This window comes from Melozone crissalis, unplaced genomic scaffold (assembly GCF_028551555.1).
Source record: "Melozone crissalis strain CALT ecotype California unplaced genomic scaffold, PUWL_Pcris_2 ptg000018l_1, whole genome shotgun sequence".
In the NCBI taxonomy this organism is placed as follows: Eukaryota; Metazoa; Chordata; class Aves; order Passeriformes; family Passerellidae; genus Melozone; species Melozone crissalis.
The window spans coordinates 13,201,094-13,218,417 of record NW_026535796.1 but is presented as its reverse complement, the minus strand read 5'-3'; positions in this window follow the sequence as shown (position 1 = coordinate 13,218,417).

The window sequence follows — 17,324 nt, the reverse complement described above, 5'->3', positions numbered from 1 at the left end:
CCTCCTTTATCTTAATGCAAGGGTGTTCCTTCTTTGGAAATCATTCTAGCACTTTGTTCAGGAGGATTATAAAGTCCTACTAACAGCTTCCACACCTTTGCTTGGAAGCATACAGCATTATGCTCCACAGCAATATTTTCTGTATGAAAACTAAACTGGGATTTTCTTGATGTCATCCTATATGTGCCTTTCTTTGCTAAAAATTCATGGAAGACTAATGCTTATAGCAGTGGCTCATCCCATACTTGAAAAGATTCTGAGTCAGGATATTGGAACCAGCGTGTTCCTCATTAGTCCAGGGCCAAATGCTCAAATCTCCCCGGCATACAGACAAACCTGGTTAAAGGGTGTGAAACCTCAAGGGGAAGGACACATAAGATGTTCGGTTTTCTTTTAATTATATTCCATGTATCAAAGTGAATTGTGGAACTAATGAAGCCTTGTTTCCTATGAATGTGTATCTTGTGGTTGGATTCTCTAGTGTCTAGTAAGATGTGAGTGCTGATTGAAGTTTTTCCCACGGTTGGGGCATTCATAATATCTCATTGTCTCAAAGCAGTGAGCTCAAGCGTCACTCTTTCTTTCAGATCGAGTATTAATGGATTTTCCTTCGGTACTTGGCAGCCAGTTTTCATTAATCTTGTAAAGACTTCATATCTCTGGGACTTCTACCCCCATATCAAATTTAATTAAAATTGGTGATGAAACTCAAAGACTGTTACAGGCCATATGTAAAAGCCAAAACACAGAATTACCAGGAAAGCCTCATTTCCTCTGGAACCTGTATTAAAAGGGTCTCTAGCTGAGCTGATATTTTGTAAAATAAAATTAAAAAACCCTTGAGATCTTTCCTTCTACTAGGACATCGTACTTTTTAAATGAAAGCACGGATAAAATATCATTTGAGCATATAATCACATGTATTTTTATAGACATACACACACAAACGTCTATGTCTGCATAGCAGGTGTCTGTACACACAATCCCATTCTGTTCCCCTGAAGAGGTGCTGTCTCTGGAGCTATAACACTACGCAAACAACACTTTATTCAGCCAGCACAGTTAGATATAGCTGTGCACGGGTGTTCAGCAAAATTCCTTCCAGAGAGAGTCCTATTAGAAGGGATTAATGCATTTTAAAAAAAATCCTTCACCCATATTCATTATATCAGGTGGTATTTTAAGACCAAACCCTGAAGGTCTCTCTTAGTAAAAGCTCTCACTGGAGTCTGAAGGAGCTTTGGCTGAGCCACAACCCAGCAAGTTGGCGGTAGAAGCAGGTCATTTGCTCTGCTCTTCTTCTCTTCCATGACCACCTGACCACTCTGAATAAACAGCAGTAATGGAAAGAGCAAGGAGCCATGGCCTGTCTGTGGAGCAAATCCAGCATTACAGAAAAACATATTTACAAATCCTTGAACCTTGAACACTATATAGTGCACTCTATGCGAATTATTTTATTGCACTACAGGTGTGCTCTGAAAATAAATTACTCTGATCCCCATTTCCACATTCAACACAATGAATCTTAACAACCATGGAAAGAGTTTCTCCTTTCCTTGAACCAGAATCTTTTAAGAACAGCTTATATTAAATGACATGAAAATTCCAAACACAGGAAAGGCGAATAAGTGGTACAGAGAAAGTGACTGAATCCTGAAGTAGGACAACCAGAGTGATTGTTCTGATATCAATTTGTATCGCTGCTCATGGACATAATTCTGAAATGAACTAAGGGGGCGTGGAAGGGGAGCCCATAAGAGAAACAGGTCCACAGGGGAAGGGGCCCCCAGCCATCCCACCATCCCATGGTAAAGCCATGCACTCTGCTCAAAACACAACAACAACGTCTAGGGCAAAACAGACTGAAACTACTAAGCCATGACTCCACCTGTAAGCTATGCAAAGTCTAAGAGTGACTTCTAGCTGAGACAAGCTCAGTGCAGCTCCTCCTGGCGTGTCCAAAAGGGTGGATCTCTCTTGGCATATTTACCTATGGGATTCTTCCCCATTTTTCCCCTTTTACCATCATGGCTGAACTTCAAATGTAGATTTCACCTGGGCCTATTTTCTTTGAAGTGTGTTATGTACACAGTGAAGACACAATCCCTGCTTTTCAGGGCTTGGAGTTTATGGAACAAGTATCTACAGAGTATGTTAAATATTTTAGATCATTACTGCATCTTGGATTACAGTCAAAGACTTACACAGTGATCTAAAATAAATAATACCAAGTGGTAATTGCAACTGAAGAGTAACAAAATCTGGATTTTTAGTCCTTTTATTGAAAAATTAAAAGACTAATAAATGTAGTTTTCAAGACATCACAAAGGACACGTAGGACATAGCACGTGGACTTGTTTTACACATATGGCTGCTTCAGAAACATAAATGACTTGTACTTGTAATGTATATGATCAATTAGCTGCTTTGCATTCCAACCAGCTATTTTACATCTCCAGTGGTGGTAAGGGCAGGCACAAACTGAATACATGAATGTTGAAAGCCTGTTTGCATGTTACTGTGAGCTTTGGGTCTTCTGTTCTGGTTTTTTCTATTCCCTTTTATTTAATGTGCATTACTACCAGGGCTCCAGGGTCCTGGTCTGAGCCAGTGTGGCTATACATACAGCCATGGCTGACCCAAAGATTGCCCTGTGATCTTTATCTGTCTAATTTGCAAAGGTCTCAGGTTCATGCCTGGTGTCTGTGCCAGAGTCCTACATAAGGTATCATCCTTGCTCACTTTCAGATGTGACCTTTTCTGCAGTATGTTAGCATCTCCTCTGGCCATGTAGATTCAGTTGTAGCTAGCACACTACAGGTTTCTTGTTTCCTTGTGTGTAGCGAGCACACACACTTCCTTGCTTCCTTACCTACAGTACCTACAGAGCAGAGAGAGGATTCAGAAGAAACAACTCGTCTGCAGGCTGATTATGCACAGGCATCTGTTTCACAGCAAAAAGTTCAACTTTGGACTGCTCTGCTGTGGCCTGCAAGGTACCATTCAGGTGACAGTCTATGCAGTTGACCTGTTTGATGATAACCTGAAGACTCACAGCTAAGAGAACTGAAAAAGTCTTAGAAAGCTTTGAAGAAAGTTCATATGAAGAAACACTCTGATCACACTCAGTATTTGTTGTAAAACATACCTAGCATTTGATGCATTTCATTTTTAGTCCATCTCACATGCCTTTGGGCCACAGTAACAAAATCTGGTTACTGAATCACATTATGACTATGAAGTTCAAGGAATCATTTTTATAAAAACTTTACTAAATAATCTCCAAAATTTTAAGTATTCAGGATTCTGCTTTGGGTTATTTGGGCTAATCTTATTTCCTACTACAACTCTTTAAAGTGCACGATTCTTTGCTTACATATTTTTGGAGTATAGAGCTGTGGTTCATATGCATAAACCCACCTTTACATGTGCAAAACTGGTGAGCTCTCAGTGAGCTTTCAGAGACTATATTGAGACCTTGATCATTTACTGTTGTGGGCTTTTTGAAAGGAAGACTGGTTTATTCTTTTGTTTTCTTTGAACCTTGTACATTAAATGTATACATGAAGGTAAACAGAAAGACCAGAAAAAGGAAGATGAATGGGAAAGGAATGTTTAACATATACCTACATTATAGATAGGATCGTGATAAACAAAATCAAATAAAGCTTGATTGGAATATTTTATTACTAAAGATCTTATTTTCATGATGCACTACAAGGCAACTTTTGTAAGAGATATGTGGTGGTTGTTTAAACATGTTCATATAGATGCTTCAAAATCTTGCATATATATTTTAACTAAAGAGAACCTTGGGTAGAAAAGTAAGGATCTAGATCGGTATCTGAGCTATCCCTCTGCTCCAGGGTTTGGGTTTGGTTCTTATCTCTCTTTTAACGATGTAATTTAAAGACAAAACCATAGTTCAGTTTCCTTTTTGAGAGAGAACAAAGTTCACTTTATGAATGCAAGGAAAAAAATTACTTGATGATATGCAAAGTTTCATAGGTTGTTTTTCTCTGACCCCTTTTTTTCCCCAATAATCTTCATATGAACTGACTTCAATTTTCAAGGTGCTCATTAGTAAAATGAAAATAAAAGGAAGAATTTTAAAAGATGAGGTTTTTTGTTTGTTTATTTTTCTAAATCAGAAGCAAACAGAAGGCAAAGTGTGAACAGAGAATCCTCAAGGCATAGATGTGTTCGACAGCGTTAACTACCAAGGGCTTGTACTTCAAATTTTCCCAATTGTCATGTTACTTTAGCAGAGAAAACAGTGAAATGCAACCTGCCACCTGACAAGAATCTGGTGTTTCAGATCCGTACTTTCCTGTCACATCGCAGGCTAGATGTGCACCTTCTTGCCATGCCACTAGTTTTTTAATATGAAAAGAATAATATAATTTATTTTACTGTCAAAATCCTCATCCTTCTTTTTGCCAAAGTTCTGTGCACAGATCCATATAATAATATTAGTGATTTAGCTATCATAGAGCTGATACAAAAGTGAGTAAAGAAAAAAAATATTTCTTGTGAGAGATATTTGGATTATATTTGCGGTAATGTATTCTTAGAATGTTTGGAACAAGTAGACAGATTCACTAAAAACTGGCCAAAAAATAAGTGGGCTATTTTCTTTTTTATTTTTCAGAGTTGGCTTTGACTGGTATATAGCAATGCTTTCATTACTATCTGTCTGCACCACCTCAGCAAGTTCATGATAATTTGGGTCAACCATTTTTTCCTGAATATTTAGAAGTCATTTGCCATAGATTCATCAGGCTAGCCTCAGGGATACAGAGTTTTGGAAACACAATAATGGGAAAAACTGCCTTTGCTCTTTATTCTTCTTTCAGCACTTAATACCACACCTCATGGAACAACTCCACACCTCCTTTCATGTCCTTCCTATCTCTCTGGTACATCCTTCCTCTAACCAGGAGCCAGCTCATCTCCCTAATCTCCTTCTGCTAAACACCTTTCTTTTGCTTACAATACACTAAATATACAAATGGCCAAAAAGCACTCTAGATGGCCCTGTAACTTGACAAGCCACACGTCTATAATTACGCATGAACCTCATCAGCTAACAAAATATTACCATCATGTTCTAACACCTTCTCCTTCTCCCTTGGCTCTGGTTCCCCAACCACTTCCCTTTACCTTCCACGACAGCTCCTCTTTGCATTGCTTTAAAGACTAACAGCGTATTGAGGGAAATGTTTTCCATACTGCTAATATAGCCTGTGTGACTGTTCAGTTGTTAGTGAATAATGACAATAATAACAGTAATAATTGTGTTTGTATTCATGTTTGGCTCTCATTAGATGCTGACTCGGTGCTGACATAACAGCCACTCAGATACATGCTGCAGCAGCAGCCAGTATTTCATGTGGAAGTTCACTTTAACCACTATCACCACCAACACTTCTCTTTTGTTATGGGACTTTTGTCTGGTTTTCAACAGCAACAACCACTAATTTGCCTACTTTAAAAAAAAAAAAAAAGGCAATTGTGTTTTTTCTCTTTTCTTTTTTGTAAACTCTGTTTCATATGTTTTGTTTTAATAAAGGGCATCTACCTGGAGACTGCAAGGTTCGTCCTTAGGGCTGGTTTTCGAGAGAGGAGCAAACAGACTAAGGAACTTGGGATGGAGGCCCAAAACAGTAAGATGCCTTGGGGAATGTGCAAATTTTCCCACTGGACTACTACTTTTTACATTAATTGATTCATTCAATCAACAAACTGATTGTACTTCTTCATTAAATATGTGAGGGCTGCAGCACAAGTTAACAGAGAAGCTGAAAATTAAGCACAAAGAATTTTATGCTGAACTATGCAGCTTTCTGGGGATCCAGCCCAGTTGACAGAAGTATTTATACCATGTTACAACCCACTGCCTGACTAACCACAATATGATCACACTTTTTTGCTGATGGGATAGGAACAGCATATTTCAAAGAGGAGATGTAGCAGGGCTAATGCAGGGTTCATGGTGGGAAGAATCATTCTGCAGAGCTGCCAGAGAGGGTTTTTAACTCCTCTACCACATACCCTTGCATCAAGCTGGGACTTGCTGATCCCACCTATGGGATAGCTCCATCCAGGATGCCTGCTTGCCCTGCATTCCTCCCCAGAGTACCAAGTATCCCAAAGCAAATCTCTGTCTGCAAAGGAAATTGTCCCCACGTGGGTGGCTATCACTGAAACAGCCCAATGGGACCCACCAACCCCGTTTTAGAAAACTGCTGTCAGACCATTACTTTTGCTACGACGCAGTCTTTCACATTTGTGTTTTCAGTAAACATTGACTTGGAGCCCTGCTGTATCCATGCAGTTTCTTCATATTGTATTTGTTGAGAAAAGCGAAAGAGATTGCAAGACCAGTTCCCTGGTGTCCCACTCCAGTGGCTGCACAAGGGCTGTCTGCTGTACTGCTGGTGGAGCAGCAGGCTCACTTCCCCCTTGCTCCCAGCACTGTGAGCCTCCCAGAGCCACATGTCACTGGGACAGTACTTTACATATGTGCCACCACCTGCTTATGCTCACTGCCTTTATTAAAGCAAACAGAAAATAGAGGAATGAGGTTTCCTTGCTCTGTATCCAATTTCTACAGGTAAGTCAAGAAGTTGTGGGAAACAATGTCTCCTCACCTCTGTAAAAGCCAAGAACACCTTCCCACCTTCCTTGTCTCCCTCCTGCCTGTGGTTAGAAGAGCAACGCTTCGTGGCGTCGCTCCTTCTCACCTGGCACAGCAAGAGCTGCCCATCCTGTTTCCATTGATTTCTCCAGTGGTTGCGTTAAACAATACAATGGAGTATTTATGTGTCAGTGTTAGGAGAAGGTTATTAAGTAAAACCCACCGTAAATAGAGCCGTTAATTCAGTTGCTGGCATGGCTCTCTGTTATCTCCTCAATACCTCCCAGAGGGTATTAGTCTTACCCTTTCGTTTGAGTTGGCAGCAGAGTTATTTTTTTGCACCTGCTGCTCTACTCCGATAACAACACAGGTCAGCTTTGATTTGTTGGAATATAAACAAAAAAAGCAAAGCCAGGCATCTGCCTCAACAGCCGGGGCTGGTTTGACGGTAGAGCTTTTCCCACTGGGTTTTGTACAAATGTGCTCTTTCAATTCTTACGTGAACTCTCTCCTCTTTCACAAACTGTCCTTTGCTACAGAGTAACCTGGTGTCAGAAAAAAGCTCAATGCCATTCTTTTCCATCAATGGAACCAGTCAAAGCAACGCGCTGTTCTAGGACTAAACTCAGAAGTATCATGCAAAATGCACAAAGAAAAAGCAGCTAAGACATGGTGGTTCAAAAATTACTAGGAAAAAGCAGCAAATTAAGTGTAAAGTAACTTTCTTGAAAGATAAAACCTGAAAGACTGGGAGGGTTTGCTTTCCCATATGAACCCACACACTCTCCATCTCCTAATTTACTATTTCACAGGAAACAAAACCAACATTGAGTCCATGAGAAGTAGGTACTCAGCTGGGAACTGAGCTACTTTTAAGTCCTTCTGAAAATTAAGCCTGCAGGGCTTGTCTACTCTAATAGCATCTATGGTGATGGAAGAAGTGAAACACTGACAACCACGGAGCAGAAGAGTCCACACACACAGCAAAGGCAGTAAATAGCAAAAGCATAGAGATGAAGGAAAGAACCAGCATTACATCCACATTACAAATAGGAAAACTGAGACACTGAGTTGAAATTATTCACTTAAGACATGTAACAAGTCAATGGGGGAAGTCAGTACAACTCATATCTTCGAGCTCAAGCTCCATTGCTATCCATTGCATCACGTCTCTGGGAAATCTTTCAACATGCAGATGAGTTAGGCTGAATGTGGTTTTTTTGAGGGCAGGGAGAAGGTATTCAACAAGAGAAAGAATTCTCAAGGAAAAAAAGAAGACCTGTTCAGACTGAAAACAAGATTCTTCTAAGCATCATGGCTATTATATGAATAGGAGAGATTTGAATGATAAGTTAGCCAAACAATTAAACCTACACTTGAAGTATTAAATCAAAAAAGCTACCCTTGACCTATGTATGATCCTGAAAATGAGCTAGGAATTCCTAAGCAGAGCTGGCTGAAATTCAAAATTTCTGTTCTGTGGAACTGTGGCTCTTTCTACAGGGATTTTTCCTTCCTTCCTTTTTGTTTGTTTGTTTGTTTGTTTGGGTTTTTTGGTTGGTTGGTTGGGTCTTGTTAGCTGTGTTTAGAGTTTTTTTGTTGGTTGGGTTTTGGGTTATTTTTATTTTCTCTTTTAATCACAATGAAAGAAAGGAATTTTTAAAAGAAAGTTCCCTGGCAACAGGGAATCAACTGACATGTAAAACCGTATATTCAAGTTGTTCAAGCATCAAATGTGCAACTCTGTTATGTGGAATTGTTTGTGAAAGACAGAAATGTGAAGCATAAAACTGAGGTACACAGGCAGTAAAATCACCCCAGAGCAGCTGTGCTGGGAGCAATAAACTCCCCTAAAATGGCTGCTGTGCACATGGTGATCAGGGAACCCTCTGCAGAGCCCAATCACGCTAATCTTGAAATGCAGGCAGCCTCAAAACCAAGCTGGGATGTGAAGTTTGTGATCCCCCTCATTCTTTTTCACTGAACACCTCTATTTTTCTTCCTCTTTTACTTTTTTTTTTAATTTTTCTTTCCTTTTTTCCCCTCTTTCTTTAATTTTTTGCCTTTTAATTAGTCAGACTGACTGACCAGGACAAGTAATTTTTCTTCAATACACCATAATCCTGTAACCAGAAAAACAGAATAAAATATCATCTTCAAGTATCTATCTGTGGCACAAGAATGCCAGGTCTTACAGTGACTGCAGATCTGGACTCTGGGAGAGAGGCTGGAGGAGTCAGAAATCAGAAAAAGAACTTTGCTTCCTCCAGTTCTTTTTGCTCCCCTGTACTGCTATGTATCTCAGTCATCAATGTAACTGGAAGACATTTCCCAACAAAACCAATGAAAATATTTCCAGACTATTTCAAACAACTATCTTCCTCAAAAGTGGATTTTTTTACCACAGAATCATACCTATTTTAACAGTGTTCTGAGAAAGGAGCATAACCAGATATCCTTATAACAGCTATTTGCAGACGCTGGAGAGTTTTTTCTTCTTTTCTTTTTATCTTTAATGATTTACTCTTCATTTGATTTTTAAAGATTTAAGATGTTTAATAGCATAAGGAAAGCTGATGCTTTGATCTGCTGCTTATAGTCCACAGTTTGGGGAAGGGCGGCCTTGGGCACCCTAGCTCTCAGGCCATACACGTGTTCCTGCAAAAACAAAACGCCGCTGCAGCACAGGGCAAAACCTGCAGGCATGCAAGTGGAAAGCAGCTCTGTCTAGGACTCGTGGCATGAACAGCCCCTCTCTCTCTATACAACAATGCCAGCCACTCACTTACACCTACTGACACAACAGACATGCCAAATACCAACAGCTGTGCATTTTAAAGGATTTTTAAATCAAGGAGCCATGTAGATTAGAAAACAAAATTGGTTGGAATTGGAGAAAAAATAATTGAATTCCTCTCTTAAAAGTTACAGGAAGAAAGCCTGTGAAGGAGATAAGGGATTTGCAAGTCTTACAAGGAGCGTTTGAGGGAATTGGGGTTTTTTAGCCTGGAGAAAAAAAGGCTCAGAGGAGACTTTACCACTCTCCACAACTACCTGAAAGGAGTCTGGGTGTTAGTCTCTTTTCTCAGGTGACAAGTGACAGCATGAGAGAACATGGTCTCTAGTTACACCAGGGGAGTTTTAACTGAATATCAGGAAACCAAAAAGGTTACCAGGCATTAGAACAGGCTGCCCAGGGAAGTGGTAGGGTCTCCACACCTGGAGATACTTAAAATACACATAGATAAGGCACTTAGGGACTTGGTTTAGCAGTAGACTCAGCACTGCTGAATTAATGGTTGGACTTAATGATCTTAGAGATTTTTTCCAGCCTAAATTAATCTATAATTCCATGTATTTAGAGCAAGGTGTTTGTTATGACTGTTGAAATTAGCAACAGGCAAACAAAGAAATTTACGGGATTGACTCTCATCCAAATATTAAATGTCATTAAATGTCTTAGAGAGGGTAAGGATATCTGCGAGTCACTAAATGTAGAAAAAACTGAATCTATTTCATTTTGTACATTCCAATTTTTATAAGTCTATAAGGATATCTTACTCATCTAATCACCCATTAATTCAATCTTCTAAAACTTTTTCATCTTCCTCTGTCAGGGCAGGTGCCTGGGAATATTAAGTCTTTCATGTGAGTGCTATGTTAGATCTTACTGCAAAAGAGATGAGAACAGCACCCTTGAGTGTGTCAGAATTTGACTCCCTGATAAAGCCCCTCCAATCTATGAGACAATTGCTTAACCAAGCATACTTTGAAAGTGCATCATCAAGATGCAAGCTTTTAAACTATTGTGTAATAATAATTACATGTTGCAGTAAAAATCATTAAGAAAGTTTGGGGGTAATCACTATATCATGAACTTAGTCTGATTCCGGATCACAGCATCTTGGGCAGTTTTACAAGGGTTCTTTAACCATATAGCAACATAAATTAGTTAACTGCTCACTGCTAAATGAAGGAAAACCTGGAATGGTTTTAAAAAACAAAACTAATTCTTCTTGTGATGGCACTATTAATTTAGGCAACAGAATACATTTTTACACATAGTTTCTTAATCCTTACAGATTTACAGGGGCTCAGGAGACTATTCTAGCTACATCTGATTGTGAGTAGAGAAAATATCTCAAATATTTATGTCTGTGTCCTTCCTCCATAATAGGCAGCAACTTTTATTCCATGTTTTTGTAGCTTCTTTAGGTAAAATTACTTTTTTTCCACCACCACAAACCAATTCTCTTTTATTACCCCATCTATTTGGTCTATAACCAAATGATTACCCAGTGATTACCCAGTTCCAGTTGGCTGTTCTGTCTGCTAGGTTTCATACTCTTTCCTGTGAAGCACATTTCACAAGATCAGCAGAGGAATAGGTAATGATAACCATGTGCAATGTCAGCTTTTGGAAAGGCAGCCTTTGAGAGCTCTTCCTTGGAGGGAGACATGCAAAATGCCAAATGCCAGTCGATTGCTCCACTGGCTACATGACTCCATGTTTACTCATTCTCACCCGTCTGTAGACCAATGACCAACAAACGCCCCAAGTATTCTAGGCATTCATGAGGGATTTGGTGCAAACTGCATCCCCAGTAGAGTTCAAAGGAGCTCTCATACTAGGACTCCTGATGACTTCCTCAAAAACAAAAATAAATCCTTACTTTTTTTTGTATATCACCTGTGAGAACAAATCCTTCTTTGCTTAACCTTCCGATCTGCAGTGTTACTCGTGAGTTTCACTGTTACCAAGTCTACAATGTACCTTTTTCTTGAACATTTACTGAAATACTTCCTGGGATCATCAGAGACCATAACACACGTAGGCTGCAGAGTGTGCTGAGGCAGGGACGTGAGGGAGAGATGCAGCCATTCGTGGTTAGAGATCTTGCAGTGCCCTTGGACACCGGCTGAGTGGCTGAAGCCAGAGCGCTTTGCTGAAGATGGCGTTGAACTTCACCAATGCTCACAGGTGCTTATTATTAGGAAGAAAATTCCATGAGTTTATGGCTGAAATTCAGTAGTAGTGAAGCTGTGAGATGGGACAGACACTTTACTTCATTAAACATCACAAACTGTGCTAGCTACAAAAATAGTGTTTCTGCTCATTTCCTTGTGGACATGAAAAAAAAAACCCTTCACATTATGTTCTACCACATCCTAATATTGTGTGTCATTAGTAATGACAAAGGACAGCTAAGTTTGTGGCTGTTTTCTTTTTATGTGCTGCTTGTTGCAGGAATGCCTATACCTCAGCAAGAATACCTATTTTACAGCTGTAGGAAGGCTGATGAGAAAGAGAGTTCTGTAAGACCAGAAAATCTTACAAAGGGTGGGCACATTGCCCTCAGATTAAGAAAGGGTCATTCATCTCTATCTGTATCGTGATCTCAGCACACTGACGAATTTTTAAGCCAGACAGGTCTGTCCTGGAGCACCCACTTTCCAACCAGTAGGTCACTGCCCCAGTTCACAGAGATGGTATTCATAGTATTGCAGAAAGAGGTCAGACAATTTCGTGAGGATTGAATCCGAACAAGTTAATAGGAACAGAAAGCATGTGACTGCAGACTCCACAGAACAGATCCAGGCTACATTATGGTTAGCGAGAAGTTTTCCCAGCTTGGTCTTGTAACTAAGTGAAACGTGTTTATAAAAGACATGGAAGGGGTGAACAAGGAAGGAAAGCTAAGCGCTGATTCTGGAAAGGTGTCATGGCTCGTCGGCAGTTCTCTGAGTTTGCTGAGTCAATAAAATCATTAATCCTTTTCTGTGAGAACTGTACATAAATACACACTTCTTCAGTAGGTGTAGAATTCCATCCTCATAGGGAAGTTTGGCACAAATTGCTGTGGGACACGCAACAGACTAACATATCCCTGCTGCCCGAACACAGACGCACATACAGAAATCCTTCTTTTTCCTCTCTAATCTCTCTCCATCTGTGTTTCTGGATGATTATTTTTTAGTTTGATCTCTTTCCACTGCAGCTTGCTACCTTGCACTTCCCAGACAGAACAAGTACAGATGTTAACGAGAAAATTCATTGGGAATGAAAAAAAATTAAGGAAGTTGAGTGGGAGCCAAATGATTTGATTTTTCACTTGTCCAGCTGTCCCATTGTTTCCACCACTGCTGATAACCCACAACACCCCGAGAATATCGAAAGTAATAAGAAATTACTGTGGCAATACCACAGCATATTCTCTCAGGTGACAAGAAGGTAATAATATCCCGTGTAAAGCAGACCACATTCTACTACCTGATCTCACCACAACTGGGATAAATATATGGTTCTCACACTATAGGTGGCTGTGAAGCGCAACCTAACTTGTGCTGGGGCAAGCAAAGAGATATTCTGATCTGATATGAGAGCTTTTATTATCAGGACTTGGGGAAAATACATATTTTTACCATTGTTGTAGGCTTTACAAGTGACACTTGGAATAAAAAAAAAATATAAATGCTAAATGCAAGGGAATAGTGACTCTGCTAATGATAACCTAGTCCCTGCATACAGGACCAGTGCTCAAGGGGGAGAAGGGTGTCTGGAGGATGGCTGCTCTAAGAAAGCCTTGGGCACACTTCATAAACCCCTGAACTGGAATTCCCAGTATATTGACTCATAATACCTCTGTTTGGCACGCTACAGACTCTGATCCATCCTGACATCCAAATTTCACAGCTAATATTGAAAAATTAGAGGAGAGAATTGAAGTGATTAAAGGATGGAAAAGCTTACAGTGAAACATGTTAAGATTCTTCACTGTACTGCATGTTTCTCCATGAAAAGGAACAGCCTTTGGAGCTCAAACTACCACAATTATCAGAGACTAGGCTAAGAACTTGTCCCCAGCTAACCACACAAGGAACAGAAATTTCCTACCCAGGGGAACTTCCCAATAACCATCAAAAGACAACAAAATCAGGCGGCTGAATGTTAAAACAAGACCATGTCAGACTGAAAATGAGATAAAATATTTTTAGAAGAATGGTATTTAATTGCTGGGGCACTTGAAAACATTCTGGGGAATTTCCCATTACTGGACTTCTGGACTTTTTTTCAAGATTGGAAGTTTTCTAAAATATATGCTCTGCTTGAAGTCACATAATTATCTCTGAAAAATTCTGGCAAGTCTTATGTTACTGTTGCAACAATCACTTGGTTTTGAAAATTGTATGGGGCAGGAATTAAACTGTCATTGTGATATTTGTAAGTGAAACACCTTAATCCTGTTTTTTTCTAGTTTTAATTGCAGCCTTTTTCTTTGATTCCTGCATTTGCATTAAATATTAAACTGCTATATTTTCCAGCTCTGATATTTTCTACAGTGCAAAATAGATGTCACACAACTGGCTTAAACTACACCCTGCAAATTTCCCATCAAAGCAAAACTTAAAGGAGCGCATTATTTAATATTACTTAAGTTTTCACAAATTGCAGGAAATACTGGTGCATGTTAGATCTGTTTAACATGGCATCAAGTGAGACAAGTATAAATAAAATGACTAAATGAAACTTTTACCTCAAGGTACATTTCTGTCATTATGAGCTTGTTTAATTCTAACAGTTGTTTGGTTCTAAAAAATGGCAAAGGTAGGAAAGAAAGGATAGTTGAATGTACTTTAGAAGCAAACACAATATATGCCTTTAGATAGTAATCAAAAAGCACGTTACTGATATAATTGAATAACTCTATAACAATATACACACAAGTATGTGCCTAAAATGTCTCATGGGGTGAAATGCAAACATTTGTCACTGAGTCCATTACACATATTTTACAAAATCAACACAGATTTGGAGCAACTTTTTCTTCACATTCTCTTTTACAACTACCTTAACAATTGCGTCTATACCTTAAGGGGCCAGTTCTGGTTCTATTAAAATAAAATTACCATTGGAACAGAAACAAATTAAACAAGCAGAAACACTGCGGGCCTCACACTATATTTACCTACCCAGTGCCTGAGCTGGGTTCTGTGCAGTTTTTGCTTAGACAGAACTAAGATCAGCAGAACTTCCTTCACCATACAACTGCCAAGAAACTGCCTTGAGGCTGAAACCAAGCCAAATTATAAATCTACTTCAGGGTTTTTTGTTACAAACACCATGTCCATCAACATCCTCATCACTAAAATGAACCGAAACACAGTCACTGTGGAGTGTATCCCAGTTCTGTGACACAAGGACTCTCCATAGCATTGAGAAAGTCCACTTTTTCACCCCTTGTCTTACTGAACAGATGACAACTCTGTTGACAAAAGTAGCATGTTTAGGACCGGGAATATTATTATATTCATCATAATAGAAAAGATTATCAGGATCTAGCCCCATTCAAACGTATACACAACAGAAATACTTAAATAGAACATACAAGTTCAAACCAGGAAAGCAGAAATCTTTATTGCAACATTAAAAAGCCTTTTGAATAAATGACCTTAGCTGCTATTCCAAAACGGGAAGGGAGAGGCTTGGTATAGTGGCCAGGAGTCCAGTAGACAATTTTTTTTCTTTTTTTAAATTATTGTCACTGGTGTTGTTTTAAAGGAAGTGCATTTAAGAAAAGAAAATAAATACCCCAAACACCTTACCTCATTTAGCTGAAGATTCTGGAGTGGAAATCCTGAACAGAGGCAATGGGAAAACTGTCTACAGAACAGTAGGTTGGGTAAGCACAGGTACTAGGTTATGTCAACTAAAGACTCCCAGGAGTGAAGATAAATGGATGTGATACTAATTTTAAAACATTTTGCTGAACACTCAAGCAGCCAATAGGGGAATTCCTTAGGTCACTTCCTGTTCATTTGATTGGACCTGCAACGACAACAACCAAGATGAGGTTGAGAGCGTTTGCATAAGGCCAGCTCAGTCCTCGGCATTCAAAGAGAACAGGTCTAACCGGGTTACACGCGTGGCTCCAGAACAAAAGAAAAACCTGGTAATGGATGAGGGATTGATTTCTTTGTAGTTGTTTTTTTAAGACCATCCCTTCATTTTTATTTTATTTTTTAAATTGAGGTTATTTCAGGTAGATAGGGAGATCATAATTAGAATGGGGAGAAGTGTATAGCAGGAATGTCCTAAATTAAAATTAGTCTGGAAATAACATTAGGAGATGGATGTGCTGGCAGGGAGGTAGAATGGGTGAGCCCATGTGATGAGCTCAGACTTTTCTTTTATACATTGAGAATCCCAAAAAATGCATGAAAGGGTGGTCTATTAGTCTTTCAGCTTCTCTGGGTATTTGAGAGTAGGTAAGAAACAAAATGAGGGAAAAAATAATCAGTGTGGGAGTATATGGGGCTGAGTATGAAAGTTCAGCTATATGCAGGTCAGCAGGGCAGAGAATCAGTAGATGTGCTTAGTCCAGAGTTTTCCTTGACCACGTGTGAGTTACTCCTCCAGCCTGCAACCATGAACCTGAGCAGGAAACCAGGTGCCCAAATGAAAATAGGAAACCTCATCTGTTTCTCATTATTTCACTAGTCAAACAAGGAACCAACACAGAAACAGGTAAAAATGCACTAAAATGTGGGCAGGTTCTGAGGTTTCATTAATTTGTATGTATAAACCAAGAAATGCTAAAAATTATTATTCAGTGACTGTTCAGTGGTCTGTGTGAAGTGAATTTTCTAGTCTTTGCTCATTTTTGGTCCCAAATCTCATCATAGATCTTCCTCTGACAGATGCTGACAGGAGTTCTCAGTGCTAGATTTACCAAGCACAGGAAATGGATTGTCCTTCAACATCCAGAGATATTATTAATTATTAATCAAGGCTCATTGTCAATGTAGAGGAAATATTTCACAAATACTATTTATGCTGAACCTGATTTCAAGATAAATAATGGATCTCAGACTCAAGGAATGTCACCTTTGTTCCTATCATCCACACTACCAACAATTAAAAACTAAGTTCCTTTTGATCACAGAGATAAGGTGCACCTGTGTACAAGTGTTGCTTGGGAAGATTCCATTATTTCTCACCCAGGTTAGGTCAAGTTCCATGGCTTCCATTGAGTCTCACCTATCAAAGAAAGTTGTCCCTGAGAAGAAGGAAGACTGTAAATACCTATCTTGGAGAGCTTCATTGTCTTGCATTTACAACACCAAGGACTGAAGTTGTCCCTGCAGACAGCTAGGCAACTATTTTGATAGGCCTAGCACTTACAAGATTTCTCTAAGTGTTCATGTCACTGAGTCCAAGTATTTGCATACCAAGTCATGTCTTGATGAGTATTTGTAGCTTTCATCATCAAAATAATGCCTTAGCATGATATCAGCATGAACAATTAGTCCAGAGCAGGAAAAGCTAAGAAGCAAAGAACTAGCAAGCAGTAAAGAGCACTTTCCTTCCCAGGTAGGGTACCTTTAGGAAGAAACCCAAGTCTTACATTGGGCCACTGAATAAAACATGGGAGATTAAAGAATCACACGGAAATTCATCTATATGCTGCAGAAGCACTACAGGAGGATGTGACCACTGGATCTCAACACAGACAGGGAAAGCAGAATTTTCCTATTGCTAGAAAGGACATCAGCAAAAGCAGAAAATAAATGGTTCCAGTGTGGTACTGAGACTGGAATGTCACTTTCTGTTTGTGTGACTGTTGGCCTTTTCTGTTTCAGCTCCTAAGGGCAGAGACAGCTTTGGTGGCTGAGACGCAGA